Genomic DNA, 18223 nt, shown 5'->3' on the forward strand with positions numbered 1-18223 from the left:
ACAGAAATTAATTACAGATGTAATTACATGCAGGTACACAATAAGTATAATGTACACAATAAGTGCATTGTATCAAATGATTAATTTAAATGCAAGTACATTGTAGTTAAGGCCACCTAATATAAAGTTGGACCAAAAATATTTAGCATTTTTGCATTGAACTTAACATCTTCTTTAGATTATAAAAACTGTCATGATTTTACCTTAAGATTTCGAATCTTTAAAAAAAAAAATACTATAGCTCTGTTTTTATTTATTATATCCTATTTTTCTTTGCACAGGGCAAACCTGGGCGAGACGGTTACCCGGTAAATGTTCTTTAAATTATCTTGTTTGTTTCTTGGGTTTTAATCTCCATCTAATGGAGCTCTTTTTCTAATTGCTTCTATCACCTCCAGTTGACTTGTTGTTGATATCATTTCTCTCTTTTCTGTCTCTTTTTGCTTTTCTCGGTCTTTAATAATGTTCTCAAAATGTTAACACAAAACATTATGTAACATTATATAAAGGTTTTCAAACAGTTTAGTTGGACATTTTTAAACATTCATACAAGTTTTAACTTTTAGATGGTTTATGAAACATTGAAAAATAACTTTTTCCGTGTGTCTGGAAAATGATCAAATAGAACGTTCCCTTAAAGTTTTTTCTAAGTTTCACGTAACTATTTTTTTAAAATCCCCCTGTAGTAAAAAAAAATGTTTATCTGCTTACCCCCAGGGCATCCAAGATGTAGGTGATTTTGTTTCTTCAGCAGAACACAAACAAAGATTTTTAACTAAAACCGGTACAGTCTGCCAGGCATATAATGGCAGTGGATGAGCACCAGACCTTTAAAAAAAACAAAAAAAAAAACACGTACAGACAAATCCAAATAACACCCTGCGGCTCGAGACGAAACATTGATGTCCTAAGACACGAAACGATCGGTTTTTGCGAAAAACTGAACAGTATTTATATCATTTTTTACCTTTGATACACAGCCACGTCCAACTGTCATGAGCACTAGCTTATCATCCGGCTCGTTAACATGTGTATGCGCTCTGGCATAGTATACGCAAACACCGGAAGGGGAAATCGGTGAAAAGTCAACAGTCCCGGATGACTTTAACATAATCTTTTAGCTTTAAATCGGTTTGAACAATCAGGATAAGCGCAAGTATTACCGTTTTGAATAGCCGCTATACCCACAATCTCTGTGCACTGTGTAAATAATGAGTGTCGTATATACGCGATAGATCGCTTCCAGCGTTTGCGTATACTACGCCAGAGCGCGTACACATGTAACATGCCTGATGCTGAGCTTGTGTGTTGGACGTGGCTAAGTATCAAAGGTAAAAAATGATATAAATACTGTTCAGTTTCTCGCAAAAACCGATCGTTTCGTGTCTTAGGACATCAATGTATCATCACGAGCCGCAGGGTGTAATTTGGATTTGTCTGTGCGTGTTTTATTTTTTACTGGTGCCCATCCACTGCTATTATATCAGAATCAGAATCAGAAAGAGCTTTATTGCCAAGTATGCTTGCGCATACAAGGAATTTGTTTCAGTGTTATTAGCTTCCAGTACACAGAGACGCACAGACAATAAAAATAAGAGAATAAGAAAAATACATGGCTGGCAGACTGCACCAGTTTTAGTTAAAAATCTTATTACGGCAGCAAACTTCCTTGACTATTACGCCGGAATGGGAGTGTAGTTCCTAATCTTATCAGCCTAGAAAATTGAAGCTTTGCATTTCCACCGGTCTTAGTACACGATATAACTACAGAAGAGTCAAGTTTTAAATAGGACAAATATGGAAACTCGTTGGCCATTTTTGAACGCGATGCTATTGGTCTAATAGGATTCAATGATCTATGCTAAGCTATGCTAAAAGTGATATCGCCAGAACAGGAGAACGGCTGAATGGATTTCAAAACGGTAAAACTCAACTTATTAACTCGGGGGGAGTTGGAGAATGAGCCTATTTCCAAAAAAAGTGGAGTGTTCCTTTAAGGCTAATATATTCATACTAAAAGCCAAAAAACTTTAATTTTGATTTCAGGGGAACTTTAAGGCATGATAAAACCATTTTCACAAGAACAAAACATTTAAATATGTAATTTTGATGATCAAAGATTAGTTTTAAGAGATTGAATTTTTGACTACGGGGGCTTTAAATATGTTAGCTGGGTCATAAAATCTATATTTTTAAAGGTAACATGAATTACACAGCATATGCAGCGAGAGACAAGTGTTAGTAATAGTGTTTCAAACATCATCGACACCGTCATCTCTGATGAAGAATGAACTCTTTCGCCGCTATTTCTACAACATGGCCGATAATGATGCTGAGTTTCCTGGAAAGAGTGAAAGCGCTTCTGGGCTCAATTACGCTGGTAATGGTGTTTCTCTGTTGAAAACGCTGTGGATTCATCCCTTTGGCTAAATGTGGGTCCAGGACAGCAGGCCAGAGACACTTAGGACTCTTAGTTTATAATTTCCTGGTTTCTTGAACCCTGAAATGGAAAGTACTGGGAAGCGCAGTAGTGCGTTTAGAAATGAATCGCGCTTAGACAAAACACCACATTTGAACTGTGACATACGGCCAGAGGTGCTCAAATCTGTTAAAAAGTACAGCACACATCTGATGATTGTTTTTTGATAAGTGGACGTTGATTAGAGTAGTTTGTTTGCGTTCAAATAAAAAGACATTTGCTTGGTAAACAGTGAGTCATAATTGCATGTTGTATTTCATTTCTGAAACAAGCCAGAGTCAAACAATCAATAGTTAGTTTAGATATTTTTATTACCTCTGTTTATGTAGATACAAACATGAGATCAATTTCGGGGGTCCAAACAGATTTCCGATTGAATTGGATCATTGTTGTGTTTGTGTATTTGATCTACTGCAGTAGAAGTGGTCTGGTGGCCTCTAGTGGCTGTCAGTGGAACAGCATTCAGCTCAATGATAAGCAGCAGGCTGTTCTGGAACATGTCAAGGTGAACCTGGGGTCAGATTGTGGTAAGTCACAAAACGAATGAGGCTTTGTACCTTGTTTTGTCTGGATCTTAATTGTGGACCCCATGGTTTGGCTCCAAATATGAAGAGATGTTTAGTTAGCAGGCCTTACTCACCTCACGGCGTGAAGTGTGAGTTCAATCAGAGTATATTTGTCTGGGAGTTCTGAGTAAGCCTTACTGTGCCTCCTTAGCCAATTATGCTGCAGATATTATTTATTACATTACCACTTCCTGTCTCTGTACTCATTATCTCTGCTCTCGTTGCAGTAAATCAGAGTGATGTTTGTACTGATATGCCGTGGCGTATCTGCTGTAAGATCACCCTCTAGATAACGTCTATGCCAGGCTGGGTCAGTCATGCCCAGCAAATTAGTATCAGAGGTACACTCATGGTTTTCCCAGATTTGTACGTCTGCCGGGAAAAGTCTGTGGCTAATTATAGACAGGTGTGTGTGTGTGTGTGTGTGTGTGTGTGTGTGTGTGTGTGTGTGTGTGTGTGTGTGTGTCATTCTTGAAACAAAGAAAAGTCTGGGTCAAATTTCACCCTAAAATTGTTTATAGTGTATTTAGTGTATATAGTGTATTTTATGCAAAAATAAATTATAAACAAAAATGAAAGAAAACCTTATTCTCGTTACGGATTACTGTAGTACATTTATAAAGTTTGAACAGGAATAAATCAATCAATTGTTCGTTTACATGCAATAAAATCATAAATTATATATTTTTTTTTGCAGTAGGAATGCTATATTTGTATAAAGGATGTGAATGCATGTATAAATATATGTATATAAATGTTACATATGTAAAGTATAATAATAACAATAATAACAGAATCCCAGATAAAAAAAAAATTCAAGGTTATACATATGCATAATGTAACCTTGAACTTTTTTATTAATTGGGGATTCTGTCATTATTGTTGTTATTGTTATACGTAATTTACAAAAAATTAGCTTTAAAATTAACTTTAATTAATTCATTTATTTATTTATGTTACATTAACAGTTTTCTAAAACTGTAATAATTTAAATAATATTTTTTTATTTATTGCATTTATGAAAATGCTATATTTATTCTAAAGATTTAAGAAATGTAAGATTATTAAAATTTATTTGTAAAATATATATGTAAAAATTTAAAATATATAAATATAATATTGACATTTTGTTGACTTGAATTTTTTTTATCTGGGATTCTGTTATTGTTGTTATTATTATTACAAATTATTTTAATGTGTTGTGCATGTATTATTATTATTATTATTATCATTATTATCTATTTAATAAATGAACAGTTTCATAAACACAAAGTTAAATAATATTTTTTTATTGCAGTAATGAAAATACTATATTTTTCCTAAAGAATGAAGTGTATTTTATTTATATATAGATAGATAGATAGATAGATAGATAGATAGATAGATAGATAGATAGATAGATAGATAAAATGTTGAAATATAACCTTGAAAATGTTTTTATGTGGGATTTTGTTTTTATTGTTATTATTATTATACGTTATTTATAATGTATTATACATTTATTATTATTTATTATTATTATGTGTCTTTTTCATAAATTCATTTTTTTTTTTTTTTTTGCAGAAATGGAAATGTGATATTTTTCATAAACAAATTAAATGTAACATTACATAACATAACATTATAGTTTAAACTTTTTTATATTTTAAATATATATTTCATATGGTATTTTATATTCTATATAGTAAAATATTTAAACAAACAAATAAATAAATAAATAAATGTGACCCTGGACCACAAAACCAGTCTTAAGTAGCACAGGTATATTTGTAGCAATAGCCAAAAATACATTGTATGGCTCAAAATTATTGATTTTTTTTTATATTTTGTAAATTTCCTACCATAAATATATCAAAACTTAATTTTTGATTAGTAATGTGCATTGCTAAGAACTTCATTGGAACAACTTTGAAGGCGATTTTCTCAATATTTAGATTCCAGATGATTAATATCGGCCAAATATAGTCCTATCCTAATAAACCATACATCAATGGAAAGTACCAGATGATCCAAAATCCAGATGATGTATAAACCTCAATTAAAAAAAAATATATATATATCCCTATGACTGGTTTTGTGGTCCAGGGTCACAAATACACCTGAGGCTGCACTGGCACTTTGTTTGGCATGAAGCTGAAGCTCATCGAGCTCAGTAGTAGAATAGGTCACTATGTGTGAGTAGATCGGATTTCCTAAACTGGAGCGTGTCCATTAGCATCTGCCAGGCCTCTGTAGCATCTGGAACAGAGCGACAGGTGCGTGTGTGAACTAGCCCAAAATCCACATCCTTTACGGTTTACAACGCAATCTCAAAATGCTTTCGGCCAGCAACTGTGAAACATACGCTAGTGATTTCACTCTATTCACCAGCAATAGCCGTCTTTTAAACAATCGCCTTTACTCCCTCGCAACGTGATTGGTCTTATCCTGTAAACTGGTTTGACAGACAGTTTGTGTTAACTTACGTCATATGGCGAGGATTATTAATGACAAAAAGCAGATGATTTCAAGTAAATATCATTTACACTGTTACACCAAGCCTGAGGAGTTTAGCTGATTAGCAACAGGAGCCAAACAGGAAGCGTATACATATAAGTTTGATGGAATCCAGGTAGATCCAGGTTAATTCCGCTCTGTAAGTGCGCTGGGTTAATGTTACTCACATATGTGAACACAACGTGTGTGTAGATGCTTCGCCATTGTTCTTACAAGCTCAGGTGGTGCCCACATGCTGTCGGTGCTCATTTGAGGCCGTGATTTGATTAGCGGGATCGTAAACAGACTGTATTACATGCAGACGCTGCTGAGAACGGCTCTCACGAGACTGTCGTTTAGCTGCTCTCATAAATGATCCCTTTGGATTTGAACATGTGATGGATAGGGTGACTCTTTTTCCCGAACAGGTCCTGGCCTGGATTTCTAAACAACTTAAATGTCCTGGTTTTGGCTTTGTTTTCTTATTGTTTTTATACTTGCTGAAAGTAATGACTGAAAAGTAGTCTGACCAATATATTTAATCGACCAGTCGTGAAATGCGAGAAGGTGGGATTCACAGAGAACGGTCAAAGCAATCAAATACACGTACATATAAAGTATGAGAACTATAAAGAGCAAGTCAAGAGGATAACAGAGCCAAAACATGGACATTTTAGCCAATTCAGGGAACGTTTTGACAACTACAATGTTTTAACAATTGAGGCATTTTTGCTTTGCATTTTTGAAAATGCCAAAACGATCTTGTTCACACAGTTCTGAGAAAACAACTAAAAATGCTGTATTATGCATGCCAGGCCAAAAGTTGGAAATGTCACTTTGTTAAGAAACACTATACATCTTTGAACATACCTATAGACTAGGGCCAAAAAGAATTATCACGCTAAAACTTATCAGTATATATCACTTGATATCGAGTTTAAAGGCAGATTTTGCTCTTAAGTGAAAGTTCTAGGAACCAGACCATTGAATTCTTTACACTTTTCCTTAAATATCTAAATAGAAAATTATCTTCTTAGTTTCTGCATGTTCAAATGAGTAATATTTTTTCAAATCATGAAACAGGTTTGTGTTTCCTGACTTTGATGATGTGTATCTTCAGCATTCACATTTTTTGTCTCTTTTGTACATTTGACAGTAGTTTGAGTTGACAGTAGTAGTAGCTTGAGTTAAGATGCAGATGTAAATTCATGTTCATTATCAAAAACATTAATAAAAAAATGGTGTCATTTATTCGGACTGTTTAAGTTTTATTACCATTAACCATTAGTCTTCCATAGCAGCATATATTTAGATCATAATAACCACAGTTAAAACCACACATATAGCACCTCAATACCATAGTAAATATGTAACTATATGGTTTCTAGGTATTTGTTTGATAAACAGTAGTCTAAATACATTTAGTAGGTTATAAATGCACAAACGCAATAGGTTAATCACAAAAAATACTGTAATTATATTCCGTTACTCCTTTAATACATTTAATACATGTCTACATTAATAATATAATAAAGTATCCCACATTTGTGCTACAATACCATGGTGTAGTTAGTGTTACCCCAGTAAATCCATGGTAAATGATGGCAATTTGTCAACCTGATCTCATAATGAAAATGTACCTGTGGGTCTTGCGAAATACATAGCGCCATGTGCATTTCATGACATATTTAATGTGAAATATCCAATGGGTGGCGCTAAAAAAGAGTTTTTTTTCACGGAACAGATAAACGTAGATATGGTATGTTTTATGTGACGCTGGTTTTGTACGTGTCACCGCAGACTTGAAATATCCACGTGTCCAGGATTTGGCTTTTGCTTTCTACAGTCGGCATTCATTGTAGAGGTCGACCGATATATCGGTTTTGCCGATTAATCGGCAGCGAGTATATTAGTGGAACTATCGGTTATCGGATATTTTGCAGATAGTTTTTTCAGAGGTGCGTTTCCTAAAAGCAACTATGGTCGCAAGTTCCGTCTTTACCAATAGAGTTCAATGGAATACCAAAATGAAAAAAAGTTTTTGGTTTTTAGTTGAAAATGGTGCTGTGTAAACCCCTTAGAAATCCTGGCCAGAAAAAAAGAGGATATATCTTCATCCTACTAATGGAGATTGCTTGTTAAGAAAGATCCAGTTGTGTGAGCGCACACAGCACATTTATTTTCTTCAAAAAATTTTAAAATCTATTTTACTTAAAAATGTAATTTATAACAGTACTTGTTACGGAACAACTGAGCCAAAATATGTCATATGAAGGCTGTTTATGAATATTCTCGACATGGTAGTGTTTCTTTTTTGAAATCCTGGAACATCTTTCTTGGCGGCCCGGTGGGAGAGAAATGAATGTCACATATCCCAAAGTATTTCCGTGTACTTGAAGTATAAAGCAGTCCAATAAACGATATTCCCTTCAGAGAAGAAAGGAGAACTGAGAGACGTGGAGACTTCATGGACATTGGATCCAGATGAGGGGTCGTCTCTCCCTGCAGAGCCACACGGGGATGAGATTGTGGTTCTTGGGTTTCTTTCATGCAGAAAAATGAAACCTGAACAACAAGGGGGGTTGCACTGTATGCGTCTCTATCCGATGTCCACTTTCTTATGTGATTGGCCTAATTGGTTTTATCAGTTAAAATCTGAATGATTAATTGAAGAATATTAATATTTTATTTTATTCAATTTGCGTAATCCTCGTAAAAACTGATATATATATTACACATTGTGCCTGCTTTCACAAATATTATCAAGTTTCAAGTGCCTAAATTCTTTCTCTGTTACAAAATAACAAATTCAGTTAGTAGCAACATAATTTTTTTAAGTTTTGTGATGTACATCTTAGAAAAAAGTAGAAATGAAACATGCATGGATGAATTGTTCACAAGAACATCTATAACATACATTTACAACATAGATGCTTCGTATTTTTGTCTTGTTCGTCTAAAATTTCGGTTTATAGGCTTAGTGCGGTATTTTGCAACAGTTTGCAAGCATGATAAGAAAAATCTTAAATCAAATTTAATTTAATATATATTCTCTGAAAACAAGTCTTAATGTCTTGTCCAATATTCTTCAAGTAAATCATGTTTAAATATTTTTACTGGAAAACTTGCAGTGCATTTAAGGGCTTAAAACCAGATATTGGCAATGAAAGATGGGACATTTTCTACACCGTCCAACGCAAACACAATCTCTTAAGTAGGTGAAGGCAGTCCAAACCTGTGAAACATTCTTTTGATTAAAACATTGAAGTCTTAATTTGACTCGAAGGTCCTATCGATACAATCCCTCTAGATTTCCCATGAAGCACCACTGAGCCCACCACGAAGTCCAATTTTAGCAGGAATGCTTTTGTAGGCCTGAACTCAAAGCGTTTCGATTACCCTGTGATGAATTTACGATTTATAGCAAAGTTGAAAAACTTTAACGCTGGCAAAGGGCAACAGACAAAAAAGTCATTATTTCATTTTCTCGAGGCTTGACTGGTAATCTGAATACTCTTTCTCACTTCTTTGCACTTTGTGGTCAAATATATGTGGTAAATCTGTGCTACTTTGGAATGTTTTCCTGCTGTTCCTCCTTGGAATTCAGCGGTGGACACAACAAAACTAAATGTCCATGATTAATCTTCATTTAATTGCTTCATGAGAGTTTTTTTCTTGGAGGTTTTGTATTTAGTTTGGCCAGTCAGTATGTTGCAGGAGAGGAATGAAAAGCAGGTTTAGGGATAACGGATGGATTTGATTTTTTCATGGTTACCTTCGCTCTTCAGGAGGTCGTAAATTGAGTTGTGTTAGTTCATGTGTGGCATCCATATGGACCTTTAGGTGCGAGGAAGTTTGGAAATTTGAAGGATACATTCTTGGATCATAATGTGAGTGATGTATGTTCATGAAAAACTCAACAGTGTCTTTTTTTTGGGTCATTTTTGAGGACCTTTAATCCCCCAATAATTTTGATGGATTATTCAATTACAAATGTAAGAGTCTTTGGCCCTGAGGGTCAATAGATTGAGACCCAGCAACAGTGACCAGTGGGAAGACCGACCTCGTTCTCACAATGATGAACTTAAAGGGTCTCAGACCCTGAGTACTGTGGTCATAAATCAGAGTTAAATGTCCTAGCCGATTCATTCATTTCTCTTGCAGGAAGTCCGCTGCCATTGACCTGTGCTGCTCAGCATGAGGAGACACTGCAGAGAGCAGGCCATGTAAACGCTCCCAGATGTATGATTAGAGCTTGTAGCACGTCCTCAAAACAAACGTCCTGTCCTTAACATACCTCTGGGAACGCTTAAGACCTGGGATTGTTTATTGTCCACAATGGACTCGTACATCTTTTGTCTGTTTATTCAAAGGCAGAAGCTGAGCGTTCGTTATTTTAGCCCAGGATGTTCCCTTACTTTTGGGTACAGACACTTCATTGATGTTTGAAGGGCCCGTCACACTAGACATTGTGTTCACTACATACGCACGCAAACACGCGAGCACAGAGAGTTTTCATTTGGTGAACTCTGGCCTGCAAATTTCTATAGTTTTCTGAATGGCACTTATTTTGAAGTCTTTTCAAAGAATGACATGAAGGAAGTACAATACCGTATACAATCAAAGTTTAAAATAGTACTTTTAAAAAGCTACTTTCCAGTCCAATTTGAGTCCAACTTTTTACACATTGTTCTATTTAGAATCTTATTATTCTGAAGAACCCTTTTATGCGAGAATGTTTAGGATTCTTTGTTCCCGCTCTTTTTTAAAAATCTTTAACTGTGAAAATTCTTTCAAATCCTCCTACTTTTTGTCAAAATTCCTTTGAAGCCTCTTACTTTTTGATCTTCTTGAGTTTGATCAATCGTCCAACTACACAGTGGGTGTTGTGACACCTTTTATAAGGATTAATAGTTTTAATTTTTAATTTAAATGACTTTGTTATGACAAATCTGAGGACCAACACACAGGTTGCACCAAGGCTTATATTCCTCTCTCTGTTTTCTAAACATTGTTTGTGCTTTGTTGTGGCATATCATGTTCCCCCTTGTTGCTACCTGATCTCATGATGAAAACATACCTGTAGGAACTTTTTCGCAAGATCTGAAATACGTACCAGTAAGTAAAATGAACACTAGAGGCAGTAAAACTGTAAACACTTGTATTCGTTTTGTACACAGTTATGATTACAGCTCCGTATGTTTCGCTTAGATGTAACAAGCTTGCTCGGTAGCTCAACCGGCACGGATTTGGATTTAAGATGAGGAATCCTTGGGTACGAATTCTGTGAAAAACATGACTCACATTGAAAGAGCTGAAAGATGAGAAATCGAGAAACGAGCTAAAATGCATGCTTGCGATTGGTTTTACATTAAATTTGCTTTTGTTCATACTATCGGGTAGGTTTAGGTATAGTATAGGTATAGGTATAGGTATAGTTAGGTATAGGTATAGTAGTGCAGATGGTACGTTATTTTAAAACATCACAGAGCGTAGTCAGAAAATGCGGTGACTCGCACAGAACCAACGTCATACATATGTTCTGTTCCAGGGAAAAAAATGAGCATTCTTTTAGTGCCACTCAGTGGACATTTCACATCGAATGTGTCACAAAACGTACATGGCGGTATGTATTTCACATCTTTCATGAGATCAGGTTGCTTTTTTTTATCCTGACGCACACAAAAAAGTAGGAATAAACTGAAGGTGCATTTTAATGTGGGATTGTCACTAGGGTCCACTTAGCTTTTGGGACAACTGAAAAAGGGCCTGAAATTGTAGAGATAAATGTTTTAAAGTTCAAAGGTCTCTGGTATTTTGATGACCTCCAACACTTCATTCAAAAGTATGTGATTTATCTGACACTGCTACTTTTAGAATAAGTCTGGGTGCGTCATGACACGTTTAAATCGGGCTTTTCACCTTTGACATCAGGGCTTCTGAACAAAAATACACCCTGTAAGGTCACCTTTTGCATGACTGCTGAGATGAGTGTCTGTACTGGACACTAGAAACTAGAACGCTCCCACAACAGTCCCACACAGTCTATGCTGCTTTCTACAAATTAAAATTAATACGATTTTCAACTGCCAGTTTGGCACGTCATTTGTATTCTAGACAACTGCACAGCTTTTAATTTCCTCTAAAACTGATTTTAAAACAAGATAAATTGACTACTGCGAATTTATTGAAAGGACGTCTCAGAACCATTAATAAGATTATTGTTTTTTTTGTCAATTTTTTTACGATTACTGTAGTCACGATTAATCAATTCAAAATAAAAGTTTATGTTTTCATACTATATGTGCGTGTACTGTGTATATTTATAATACACACACATATGTATATATTTAAAAAAATATATTTGTATGTATTTGTATGGAAACACTTGTATATAATTTATATTATATATAAATATAAATATTTTACATATAAATCTAACATATTTTTCCTTAATATATACATGTATGTGTGTGTATTTATCTATACATAATAAATATACACAGTACACGCACATATAGTGTGCAAACTTAAACTTTTATTTTGAATCGATTAATCACGACTAATCTTTTTGCAATTCTAAATTCTAGCCATATGTATGATGCACACATCTGTCCATTATAACAGATTAAACATATGGAAGCCCAACTATCTGTCTAGATCATTGACTCTTCTTGCATTTGAATCTTTTTTAAGTCTATAAGTCAGTTTTTATGAAAACTGTCTGTTGCATGAGCATACTTGATTAATGTGACACTGCTAATCTTGAATTTAGCCTCTGCGCTCACTGATGAAATTGGTTTCAAAAGCTAGATTTTATGTTGTCAGTCAAAAAAAACTGGTCTGACTCCACTCTATTATTAAAATAGAGAAATGACATCATGGCCCAACATGATCATCATTTTCATTTTATTCTACATTTCTCTTCTGCTCTTCATCTTTTGATTTACCCCTCACACTTCCCTTCAGAGTCTATCTGCACTTTCCCTTTTTATGACCGGCTGTCTGGTGGACTCCTGGGGTTTAACAATCTGTTTTTCTCTTTTTCCACTGTTCAGGGTCCTCTTGGTCTGGATGGCAAACCTGTGAGTATTCACAAGCTTTAAAGAGACAAGATGAGAATGTGTCTGTATGTGTGTCAGTGTGTGTGTGTGTTGGGAAAATAGGTTTTGGATTCTCACATTATTGGACATTTAGTTACTGAAAGATAGTATCTTTCAAAGATAGTATGTGAATTTATGAATGACATTTGGCTTTCAAATAGTTTAAGTCATTTTGGAAGAAGCTTGTAACTAAAACAAGTTGATGTGTCTTTCGTTAAATTACATAAGCTTATTGTTTTTTTTTTTATTGCACATAAACACTAACCTTTAAACTCTTAGAAAGGTCCAAAAAATACAAAGCTGTCACTGAGGTGGTACCCTTTTCAAAAGCTGCTAATATGAACATTTTAGGTATCACTATGTGCTTCTAAGGCACTAATATATATCATATAGTACCTTATACCACCCCAGTGTCGAAATCTGCCATGTAAATCTCTGTTTATGTTGTGAATATGATATATATTAGTGCCTTAGAAGCACCATAGTGATACCTAATGCATATGCAGCTTTTGAAATACACCTCAGGACAGCTTTGGATTTTTTGAGTTTTTGTTTATTTGCAGGGTATTCCTGGACCTAAAGGAAGCCAGGTAAATATAATTTCAAATTTCTACTGTGCCATGAAGCTTATTGTCTTATACTGTGGACAAATGTGACCCTGGACCACAAAACCAGTCGTAAGGGTACATTTTTTGAAATTGAGATTTATACATAATCTGAAAGCTGAATAAATAGCTTTCCGTTGATGTATGGTTTGTTAGGATAGGACAATATTTGGCAATGTTTAATATACAACTATTTGAAAATGAGAAAATCGTCTTTGAAAGTTATATTACTAATCAAAAAAAGTTTTGATATATTAACAGTAGAAATTTACAAAATATCTTCATAAAACATGATTTTTACTTAATATCCTAATGATTTTGGCAAAAAAAAAAAAGAATTGATCATTTTGACCCATACAATGTTTTGTTAGCTATTGCTACAAATATACCTGTGCTACGTATGACGTATGTTTTTTTGGTTCAGGATCACAAATAATTGCTGCTTCATACAGTAGAAACATCTGAAAGCTGTTCATTCTTACAGTGTACATGAGGAATTATGGTTTTATTTTTGAATGGCATCATTGGGAGTAAACTCATATTTAAGTTTTCAAGCCATTTATCACACAGATGTAGGGTCACACACCACAAAGTGTCTTTTACCTTGTATGTCTATCCGCAAATGTGATGGAAATAATGGATTACTCACCAAAAGGAGAGAATTCATCATTGTTAGCTTGCACTGTTGCAGATAGGTGGTCGTTTATGAACCCCGTCGTGCTCTTTAGAGCTGCCAAAGGAAAGCCCATTTGTCCAATGTAACGTAAACCACTTCTTCTGGAAAGCAGACCACCTCAAAACAGCATTCGTCTGTGGCTTCCTGTGAAAGACAGTTGTTTTGTTTTGACTCGCATGGAAGAAAGTCTTGGATGGTCACACCGTACATGTAGGTCTCATTCAGGCTGAAAATTTTGTGCCATGTATACACATGTGCATCATACAATATTTAAAATGAGTAAGTGGTTGTAGTTTCACCACAGTTGAATCTGATTTAAATAACATGTGACAGATGTGGTTTGGATCACAATGTGAACAGCTCTGACGTTTTTAATTCCAGCCTTTGCCACTTTCATGTATAGGATTAAATCATGGAAATACATTTTTGCAATGTAACTTCAGTGTTAACAGTAATTCCTGATCATTTACTTACCCCCATGTCATCTAAGATGTTCATGTCTTTCTTTATTCAGTCGAAAAGAAATTAAGGTTTTTGAAGAAAACTTTACAGGATTTTTCTCCATGTACACTCTACACACATAAAAGAACCTTTTTGTCTAAATGGTTCCATGAAGAACCTTTAACATCTGAAGAACCTTTCTGTTTCATAAAAGTTTCTTTGTGGCAAATAAGATTCTTCAGATTATAAAAAGCAAGAAATGGTTCTTTAAAGAACCTTTGACTGAATGGTTCTTTGTGGAACCAAAAATGGTTCTTCAATGGCATCGCTTGAAGAACCTTTTGAAGCACCTTTATTTTTAAGAGTGTAGTGGACTTCAATGATTGTCAATGGGTTGAAGGTCCAAACTGCAGCTTCAAAAGGCTCTACACGATCCCAGCGGAAGAAGGGTCTTATCTAGTGAAATGATTGGTTATTTTCAAAAAAAATAAATAAATAAAATTGATATACTCCATATAGTGGACTTCAATGGGGATCAACAGGTTGAAGGTCCAAACCGCAGTTTCAGTGCAGCTTCAAAAGGCTTTACATGATCAAAAAATAAGGGCCTTATCAAGGGAAACGATTAGTCATTGTCTAAAAAAAAAATGTAATTGAATACAGTGCGCATTTCAGTCGCATTTTCAACATTACTGCGTGCGACTATGAAAAAATATTTAGAGGCGTCATGTGTGACTGACACGATCAGCATATTTGTGTTTGTGCTGAGGGGAGCTTCAAAGGTTTCTAGTGTTTTTGCAATGTTGAGTAATGTATCACGGACATATCTTACGAATCCTTTTTATAAACAAAGTGTAGAGAGAGTGTAATTAAGAGATACATTGTGCAGTGTAGAGAGCTTCATCGATTATAATGGAACTTTGTGAGATGAGTGACAGCTTTTAATGATTTTAAAGGGAGGTTGTAAATGAGATATTTATTTAATACAACAGTTCAATAAACAAGAAGTTAATATTAAGTGACTTACATTGTCTGACTATAACACTATTGCCTCATTTTCTCTATTCCGCTGCGCATCTCCATTCAAACACAGCGGTGTTTGGTTTATGAATGAAGTGCGTTTTTAAAGAAATCTATTGAGTCAATGATTAAATTTCCCATTCATAAAGACACTTTAGTCACTTTATTCCTGAATGAATCAGCCGTTCGAACGAATCAAATGAATGAGATGATTTAGTAATTAAATCAGTGACTTGCCGCCACTTACTGGCAGTATCTTTTCAGTTATTTAATCATTTAATATTTATATCTTCAAAATGTTATTTTTAAAACATTAATCTCAACATGAATTTATGAATTTTATTACACTCAGGCAACCTCTGAGCCTCATTAAACATAAAAAATACACTTACAAGCCACTTTTGTGTTCTTCTGTGCCACCTCTTTATTTAATTATTAATTTATTCTACTTGTTCTTATTCTGTTGTTGTAATTAGAAATTTTAAAAGGCTTATAAAATATATATTTAAAAACTTAAATTAAATTAAAACGTAAAACATGACGTACTTTAAATAAAGTTCGAAAAATGCCATTACAAAGGTAAAAACTAAATTCCCCATGTAAATTACTTTTAGGAGTCAAATATCAGCTCGTAATAGGAAGGTTTTATTTTGATTTTTCGATTATTGATTAGTCGGTGCTCCTGAAATTTTGACTGCGCTCCTAAAAAGAAAAGTTAGCGTAGAACCCTAAGAGCATTTGTGGTTATTTTTTTAAATAACTAATCGTTTCGGTAGAGCCTTTTGAAGCTGCATTAAAACTGCAGTTTGGACCTTCAACCTGTTGATCTCCATTAAAGTCCACTATATTTTTTCATTTTATTTAGAAAATAACCAATCGTTTCGCTAGATAAGACCCTTATTTCTTCAGCTGGGATCGTGTTGAGCCTTTTGAAGCTGCAGTTTGGATCTTCAACCTGTTTGCCATTATTGAAGTCCACTATATGGAGAAAAATCCTGGAATGTTTTCCTCAAAACCTTTATTTCTTTGCGACTAAAGAAAGAAAGACATGAACATCTTGGATGACAAGGGGGTGAGTAAATTATCAGGATTTTTTTTATTCTGGAAGTGAACGAATCCTTTAAGATTGCTATCGATTTTGGATTGGATTCTTACTTGCATTGAAGTTATTTACCGCTTCAACACGTGTTTTACACATGTAGATCAGTTTTGAAGCCTCATCAGTTCAGACCTGAAATGGGTCACAGTAAAAAGGTCATGTGAACAAACTCATAAAAATAACATTTTTGAGCAGAAAATGTGATGTGGTGTGTATGTTCCCATAAACTCTCTTTCTTATCATTTCCACTCACTTAGTTTCACTCAAACCATTTTCTTTTTCTTTAGTCAGTTGTACGTTCATCATATATTTCCAGACTTTTGATCATGTTATTTGCAAATGACTTTTAAGATCAAAGATTACAGCTATATCTAGTGCAGATGTGAGGTGCTGTCTGTACTTTTTGAAGATGAGGTACATGTGAAAGTTAGAGGACATTGAGACACTAAAGACTCTTAGTGAATGACTTATGGTTCACATGGTAAGTTTTTGAACTATGCTGTATTTTCCCTTGGACTTTTGTCATATCAATTTTTCATTTTGGACAATCTGTCTAATCATTACACCCAACTCATTTTATTTCCAGGGGCTGCCAGGACCAAAAGGAGATAAGGTACATTTACATGTCTTTTTTGTCGATATTTAATGGCACACACACACACAGGACGTTTCGTTCTGTTTCCGATCTCAATTTCCCAGCAAGCAGATGTTTTCCCATTTCTAAAACAACTCGCAAATTTCATTTGCATTGGCTTTTGTCTTCAAACACATGTTTTGGAAAGGATGTAAACCGTGTCAGGCATCAAATTAGAGAAACAAGAAACCTGTGTTAAATGAAGACCGTCTTGAAGTCTTTTCCTGATTGCGTTGGAAAAAAAGAAGCACAACAGAACAAAAACATAGAGCCTCGGGATGCTTTTTCTCCCAGATCAGTGTTCCTCATTTATAGTGATCAGTAAACAGAGTTATGCTCATTCTCTGCCCTGATTTCATTTATTTGCTCTCTTGTCATGTTACTATAAATAGGTGATGATATGAGTGAGGCTGATGAAATGAGCTAATTCATCTTGTTTTAGTGGGTCAGGAAGCTTTCTGTTGCATCTAAAACAAAAGCAGTGCTTGTTGAGACAACATTAAGACACATGGCCTTAGCAGTTATCCGCACACCTTCAAGAACTACTCAGATTCTCTTCAGGATATTATATCAGGATAAGTTTAGCATTTTAGTTCACATGTGTTGCTGATTGTATTTTTGTCTGTTTGTGTTGTAGGGTGATCAAGGAGACACCGGGCCAAGGGTCAGTACACGCACATTTCTGTCACTTTGAAAACATTTATATATTTATACTTTCCCTTACAGTCAGAGGAACTGAATGTGCCTCAAAATAATGAGGGAGACACCTGACTAGATATTCATCACATTCATGAAGATTGATGATACATCATAAATCAGAATTGAAGGGCTGAACTGTGTGTGACAGAGGGCTGAATTCATTTAATGGATTCAATATTCTCTCTTGCTCATATTGTCTTGATCTTTCTTTGTTATTTTTCTCACACACCCTAACAAGTGGCAGTACACGGATGTGCAGATATGCAACTAAAGTGGATGGGCAACTTAAGTAAATATGGGAAGAAATAAAAAAAGTCCAAACATAGGATTGTTTGGTAAATATTTGGCTATTTTGAAATTGTCAGTATTAAACAAAAAAAGTTGTTATTTTGTCTAGATTTTACCGAAATTTGCCATGCAAATAAT

At 34.7% G+C, this 18223-nt stretch overlaps 1 long non-coding RNA gene across 1 annotated transcript; it reads left to right on the top strand.

The window, feature by feature from the left end:
* The first annotated feature begins 281 nt into the window (after positions 1-281).
* LOC141288310 (uncharacterized) lies at positions 282-17763 on the top strand. Its single transcript, XR_012339658.1, has 5 exons — positions 282-308; positions 12579-12605; positions 13187-13213; positions 17051-17077; positions 17736-17763. It is a non-coding gene; the product is annotated as an uncharacterized lncRNA (long non-coding RNA).
* The last annotated feature ends 460 nt before the right edge of the window (positions 17764-18223 follow it).

This window comes from Garra rufa, chromosome 16, assembly GCF_049309525.1.
Source record: "Garra rufa chromosome 16, GarRuf1.0, whole genome shotgun sequence".
In the NCBI taxonomy this organism is placed as follows: domain Eukaryota; kingdom Metazoa; phylum Chordata; class Actinopteri; order Cypriniformes; family Cyprinidae; genus Garra; species Garra rufa.